The sequence below is a fragment of the Monodon monoceros genome, unplaced genomic scaffold (assembly GCF_005190385.1).
Source record: "Monodon monoceros isolate NGI ecotype Baffin Bay Population unplaced genomic scaffold, NGI_Narwhal_1 Super_Scaffold_22, whole genome shotgun sequence".
In the NCBI taxonomy this organism is placed as follows: domain Eukaryota; kingdom Metazoa; phylum Chordata; class Mammalia; order Artiodactyla; family Monodontidae; genus Monodon; species Monodon monoceros.
The window spans coordinates 87,167,081-87,174,236 of NW_021703779.1; the positions used below are offsets into that span (position 1 = coordinate 87,167,081).

The 7,156-nt window shown below is 44.6% G+C and overlaps 1 pseudogene; it reads left to right on the plus strand.

Moving 5' to 3' along the window:
- Window positions 1-2,814: 2,814 nt before the first annotated feature.
- LOC114905708 lies at window positions 2,815-4,108 on the plus strand (annotated as a pseudogene).
- The last annotated feature ends 3,048 nt before the right edge of the window (window positions 4,109-7,156 follow it).

Sequence of the window (7,156 nt, forward strand, 5' to 3'; positions counted from 1 at the left end):
GGCTTCCTCAGATCCCCCAGAGAAAGGCCACACCCCTGAAGACTGTTATCATGGCAGCAGCTGCCAGGGCTGACTGCCTTCCCCTTTTCCTGTATGGCTGCCCTGCCTGCCTTCTGGGACCTTCGGCTCCTGTTCCCTGAAAAGGCCTGTGCTGCCCACCCTGGCTGCATGTAAACGTCGCTGGAGCCTATTTCTCTGTAAGCAGCTTTCACTAAGGGAAGATCCCTGTAACATATTCTGAAAACCTCTAGAAGGTGAGATGTGGGGAGCAAGTCCCTCCTGAATCATATAAGCCAGTCAAGGAATCTAGTAAGAATAACCGGAAGTCCACAGATGTGTGTTCCAGGGCCAGTCTCTTTCTTGGCTTGCTAGATGAACTTAGCAATATATTTAATCTTTCTCTGTCTCTATTTTTTCATCTGTAAATGAGATTAAAAGCAGATTTATAAAATTGTGTCCATATAGTATTTATAAATATAGATTTATAAATTTTCAGTCTGGTCTGAATTCAGGAAGGCCACCAGGTCAGAGTGATTGGCCAGAGACAACCTGGAAACTAACCCCATCATCATAAAACTCGACACTGCGAGACATGTGGCACAGCAGTCCTCCTGGGTTCCCTTACCCTGCTGCTCTCCACACAGCTGCCCCTTCCCAATAAATTCTCTTGCTTTGTCAGCACGTGTGTCTCCTTGGGCAATTCATTTCCGAGCGTTAGACAAGAGCCCACTCTCGGCCCTGGAAGGGGTCCCCCCTCCTGCAACAAATGGCGACTCTGGTGGGGCCTCTTCTTCACTACGACTGACATTCTCACCACTTGGGGTACTCGGGAACTGGCTTGCCCGGTGATGGACCAGACCCAGCAGCTGCAACTGGGACCCTTTTGTTCCTGGTCTCCTCCTGATGCGGATGACTGGCCAGAGTGCCCTGACCGGGTAAGGAACAAGAGATGTTATTGACCTCTTTCCCCTTTCCTCTCTCTTTCCTCTTTTCAACCCCTCCTATCCTACTATTTTTTCTTCTGTCCCCGTCCTGGACGCAGGAGTCTGGCTTAAGGGCCTCAGCCTGATCTGCGGGTCGGAGCCTGATCACCTACGGTGGGCAGAGAACTCAAATTCTGGTTCTGGTCTCTGGTTTCTGCTAGGGCTGAGTTCCTGTCCTCCCATCCTGGAAGCACAGGGAAAAGTCCCATAATGCCTGGGTGCCTGCAGTTGGCAGGAGATGTCCGTAAGGCCACCCCTTTTGTTCCCCCTTTCCTGGCCTCCTTTCCTACCATTGAAATCTTTGAAGACCTGAGATATTTCCCCTTACTCTGTTAGTACTCGGATCTGAAGTTCTGTGTCTCTGTAGGAGGTTTTCTGAGAGACTGCAATCTTGTATTTAAGGGAGTGTCTGATTAGGACAGCCAGGCCTGTGTTTTATACTTTGTGTTCTGTGTTGTGATTTGTGATGGCCATTCTGCCTTGTGAAATGGGATAACATTGTGTGGCCACCATATTGTTTAGACTCCAGAGAAAGCTGGTTTAGGTAAAACTCTTGAAAACTGGTTCCAAAACTGGTTCTCTTTGCATATACAGTTAGTAAAAGCAAGCTTGATCAAACGTCTTTTCAGAATTCTGACCCTGCGGGAACAAGTCCTACTAGGAGAACTTGATTTTCTCTCCCTGTGCCTTCAAGACCAGGGATCGCAGGAACACTTCTCTAGACTACCTCTAATTCCTGAGACTGAGGGACAAATGGGAAGAAGCCTTTAAAAATTTTACTTATTCCAACTGTTATTTATAAACTAGTGAATTTTATATTGTGATATCTGATTCATGACTAAGTTTAGAAAATGAAGCTACATGTCTCGTTGTGTCTGTCTATATATATATATATATGTCTCAGTATGTGTCTTTGTCTTTGGATAATATTGCTGAGGTTAATTTGTAAATGAGCTCTATTTAATTGGCTTAAAGAAAAGTAAGCACTTACAAATCAAACAATTCTAAATACAAGAGAGATTAAGCTAAATGAATTTCAGGTTCACGTGAACAGGGAAATATTCAGTATTAAATTAATACCTGGTATTAATGTTTAAGTTTGTTGATCTAATTAATATAAACATGTCTTTAGAGTCACCAACATTAAGTGTAATATCTTTACTGTGCCTAGGTTTAATATAAGCTAAATAAAATTTTTTTTTATATCTGTTACAAATTTGTCAGCAAGGAAAGTAACTCGATGTGAAGAAACTTTTAAGGAAAGAAAATGCAAATGAGAAAAGAGTTTTGGGTGAACTTTTAGGAATGTCTACTTGAGGATGATCTCTCCAGATATTTGGTAATGTGAAATTTTAGAGTTGAGTTAAATTAAGTTAAATGATGGGAGTTTGTTGAATAGCTGGGTATTTCCCAAATAAAGTAAGATACTGAGACATCAGTTACTAAATAGAGAAACTAAATGTATTTAGGACTATTAATGAATATGTTTGGTGCAACCCTGAGATGTTCTCTATAAGAAAGCAAATGTTTTTAGAAATTATCACTGGTCAGCAATGAAGACCCAACACAGCCAAAAAAAAAAAAAGAAATTATCACTGGTATTTATGTTCACCAATCTACAGAATGCTAATGTAAAAGACAGTTCATAATTGCTTACTTCTTAGTTTTCACAAGAAATTAAGGTTTTAAGAGCAGAGGATTCTAATTTAAACATGTAATTAAAGATAATAGAAATAGCCCTCCCCGGCGCTGCCAGCCCCGCGCCTGTCCCCAGCCCGCAGCTCGGGACCCTTTGCCTGTGTCCATCACTCCGTGCGGAACCGCCGCCGACATGTCGGACAAGCTGCCTTACAAAGTCGCTGACATCAGCCTGGCCGCCTGGGGACACAAGGCCCTGGACCTCGCAGAGAATGAGATGCCGGGCCTGATGCGCATGAGGGAGATGTACTCGGCCTCCAAACCACTGAAGGGCGCCCTCACTGCCGGCTGCCTGCACATGACCGTGGAGACAGCTGTCCTCACTGAGACCCTCACTGCCCTGGGTGCTGAGGTGCGGTGGTCCAGCTGCAGTATCTTCTCCACCCAGGACCATGCAGCAGCTGCCATTGTCAAGGCTGGCATTCCAGTGTACGCCTGGAAGGGTGAAACGGACGAGGAGTATCTGTGGTGCACTGAGCAGACGCTGTACTTCAAGGACGGGCCCCTCAACATGATTCTGGACGATGGTGGTGACCTCACCAACCTCATCCACACCAAGTACCCACAGCTCCTGTCAGGCATCCGAGGCATCTCCGAAGAGACCACAACGGGGGTCCACAACCTGTACAAGATGATGGCCAACGGGATCCTGAAGGTGCCTGCCATCAACATCAATGACTCGTCACCAAGAGCAAGTTTGACAACCTCTATGGCTGACGGGAGTCCCTCATAGATGGCATCCAGCGGGCCACAGACATGATGATTGCGGGCAAGGTGGCAGTGGTAGTGGGCTACGGCGACGTGGGCAAGGGCTGTGCCCAGGCCCTGAGGGGCTTCGGGGCCTGCGTCATCATCACGGAGATCGACCCCATCAATGCGCTTCAGGCTGCCATGGAGGGCTATGAGGTGACCATCATGGATGAGGCCTGTCAGGAGGGCAACATCTTTGTCACCACCACAGGCTGTATTGACATCATCCTCGGCCGGCACTTTGAACAGATGAAAGATGACGCCATTGTGTGTAACATCGGACACTTTGACATGGAGATTGACGTCAAGTGACTGAACGAGAACACTGTGGAGGTGAACATCAAGCCCCAGGTGGACCGCTACTTGTTGAAGAATGGGCGCCGCATCATCATTCTGGCTGAGGGCCGGGTGGTCAACCTGGGCTGCGCCATGGGCCACTCCAGCTTCATGATGAGCAACTCTTTCACCAACCAGGTGCTGGTGCGGATTGAGCTGTGGACCCACCCAGACAAGTATCCCATTGGGGTCCACTTCCTGCCCAAGAAGCTGGATGAAGCAGTGGCTGAAGCCCACCTGGGAAAGCTGAATGTGAAGCTGACCAAGCTGACTGAGAAGCAGGCCAGTACTTGGGCATGTACTGTGATGGCCCCTTCAAACCTGATCACTACTGCTATTGAGAACCAGGCCTGCCCTTTGCCTTCCAGCTGCTGTCCTTGCCTGGGTCCCACCTCTCCTCCCCAAGAGCAAATGGCACCACCTTTGAGATTGGTTTGATAATGTTCCCCATCAACTCCCTGGGGCTAGTCAGTCTTTGGCCTCTGCTGCATCCCTCATACTGTTCCAAGTGTGGCAGGGGGAATTGAGAAGTCCCTCCTCAAGCCCTGGTCATGATAGAGATACATGGGAGTTACCCACAGGGAACCATGAGCTCAGGGGTTTTGGAACTGCTCACTCAGTCAGTCCTTCCTTAGGCTGGAAGTTGGCAGTGGTGTTCACAAAGCCCATGCACTTTACCATCCAGGCCCTCACTTGGCCTATGGACTTTATACCCATGTTCTTGGTTTACAGGTTCATTGGTTCCTCAGCCCATGACAGATGAGAAGGAGCTATGTCAAAGGGTGTGGAGGAACTGTTGGAGTTTAAATGCTCCTGAGAGCCCGGCTTAGTGCTTGGCATTCTCTTAAACCTCAGAACAATGAGGTTGGTACTTTTAGTCCCTATTTTACAGGGGTTGGAATATATTGTCAAGGGATAGCCAAGAAAGGACGAGAGAAGTGACAGCCAGAGGTTGAGAGGGGCCAGAGAAACATAAAAGTGCATTGTAACTTGATGTTCCCATCACAACTCTGGGTCAAAAAGAGATTAATTTGGTTTATAATGTTAAAAGAGAGCAAGAAGGTGGGTTAATAAAAATTTTGGTGCCTAAGAAAAAGATAATAGAAATAAGAAGACAACATTTCAGTATACAATAGGAAAGTAGGATGTATGTTTTCAGTAAAGAAGGTATGAGGAATGGAGTTGCATTTTATTAAGGGAAAAGGAAGTAGGTTTGACTTAGGGCTGGCTGTTTCTGAATGGAAAAATAAAGTGATGGATACAGAAAGTGATGAAAAGGTTTGTGGAAAGTGGATCCTGAGAAGAGCTTTGTGCATGGTCAGGACTGACTGAGTTTAAAATAAATTTGATTGAGTAAATGAACTGTTTTTCTTTTTTGGCTGCATTGGGTCTTCGTTGCTGCACGCGGGCTTTCTCTAGTTGCGGTGAGCGGGGGCTACTCTTTGTTGCAGTGCGCAGGCTTCTCATTGCGGTGGCTTCTCTTGTTGAGGAGCACAGGCCCTAGGACACATAGGCTTCAGTAGTTGTGGCACGTGGGCTCAGTAGTTGTGGCTCGCAGGCCCTAAAGCACAGGCTCAGTAGCTGTGGTGCACGGGCTTAGTTGCTGCGCAGCATGTGGGATCTTCCCAGACCAGGGCTCAAACCTGTGTCCTCTGCATTGGCAGGCAGATTCTTAACCACTGTGCCACCAGGGAAGTCCCAAGTAAGTGAATTTTAAAGGTAAGCTGGTACAAAACTTGAATTTGGCTTTTCTCTCTGTTAAGAGGACAAGTTTTCTTAAGATGTTGAACTGCCTTTGATAACAGATTTTGAGTTTCTTTACCTTTTAAGTGATCTGTTCTATATTTGCCTTTGAAATCTTTTATTGTTACTTTGGCTAAGTGAATAACTGTTGTTTCACAGTGACCTATGATCCTATCTGATTGAGTGTTCTAAACCCTTTTGATATTTTTTGACAAAACTTCCTAAATCAAATTCTAATGAAGTTCCTTTGACCTCTAGCTAACTTTGGGATGCTTCAGAGGGCCCCTGAAACATCCTAATGAGAGATATTAAACTAATTAGGTTCATTTGGTAGGTTAAGTTACATGGCAAGTATTATCAAATAAGTAATAAACCTTAGGTTATATTGTATGGTAAATGTTACTAATATAGATATTCTAGAGGTTATATGGAGTTCCTAAAAATCTGATATGTCCTGGTAAAATGTTATCAGTCATAACTCTAGTTATTATCTGAAAGTGTTGTATGTCACAGCAGTAACCAAGTTACTTTGTCAATTGCATTGTAATCAGATTTAAACGTGCCTTCTTAAGTCTTTTGTCATTATAGACAGTTATGATTTCACTCTGATGCCTTTGCAAAAATGCTTCCTCTTCAAGAAGATTTATAGAAAGGACTTTTGGATAAATACAAGTTTCTGACTTTCAGACCATAATGCTGAACTGGGTAAGAAATTGAAGAATTCTAATGGGAAACCTGATGGCTTCATAAAGCTGTCAACAAAAAGGATTAGTTACATAGGGCTGAGTGAACTGGTGAATATGGTTATAATTTTTATGGTTTCTATCTGAAAAATTACTGGTTTAAATCTGTGTTTTCCAGGTATAAAGAAAACCTTCCCCTTAAACTAATTATGACTTACAATAATTTGGTAAATTATACCTTTGTAAGCAGAATTGAAACATTTATATTGTCTCTCTATCTGCTTCCTCCAGAGATTGAAAACTCTTAGGTTCCCAGCAGCTTTATCAGATAAATTAGGAAGGCTACCTCACTAACAGGTACAGAAATCTCAAGGTATTTTGGGAACCTTGAAAAGGGAGGAATTCACCTAGATCTATTAGGCAAAATCTGTGAGAAGCTCTTGGTGGGAATTTCCTAGCCCTGAGAGGTCTTTTAAAAATCCAGTCTGAGACTCCTTATAAAAGTTTCAGGGCTTCCCTGGTGGCACAGTGGTTGAGAGTCCGCCTGCCAATGCAGGGGACACGGGTTCGTGCCCCGGTCCGGGAAAATCCCACATGCCGCGTGAACGGCTAGGCCCGTGAGCCATGGCTGCTGAGCCTGCGCGTCCAGAGCCTGTGCTCCGCAACGGGAGAGGCCACAAGAGTGAGAGGCCCGCGTACAGCAAAAAAAAAAAAAAAAAAAAAAAGTTCAGCAAGCAAAATGCCTATATGATCAATTATAGTTATATAAGTCATCAGGCCAAGTTGATTAAGACCAGAGTTATTTTGCAAACTAACTAGTCTTAATTTGGCTATATTTTGTAAAAACGAGGGTAATTTTAGAGAGAAAAATTACATTTCAGTGAATATTAAATTCCAGTTTTGTTTATGGAGGTCTGTATTTACTAAGACTCACCTCCCAGATAGTTCCTTGCTGTTACGTTA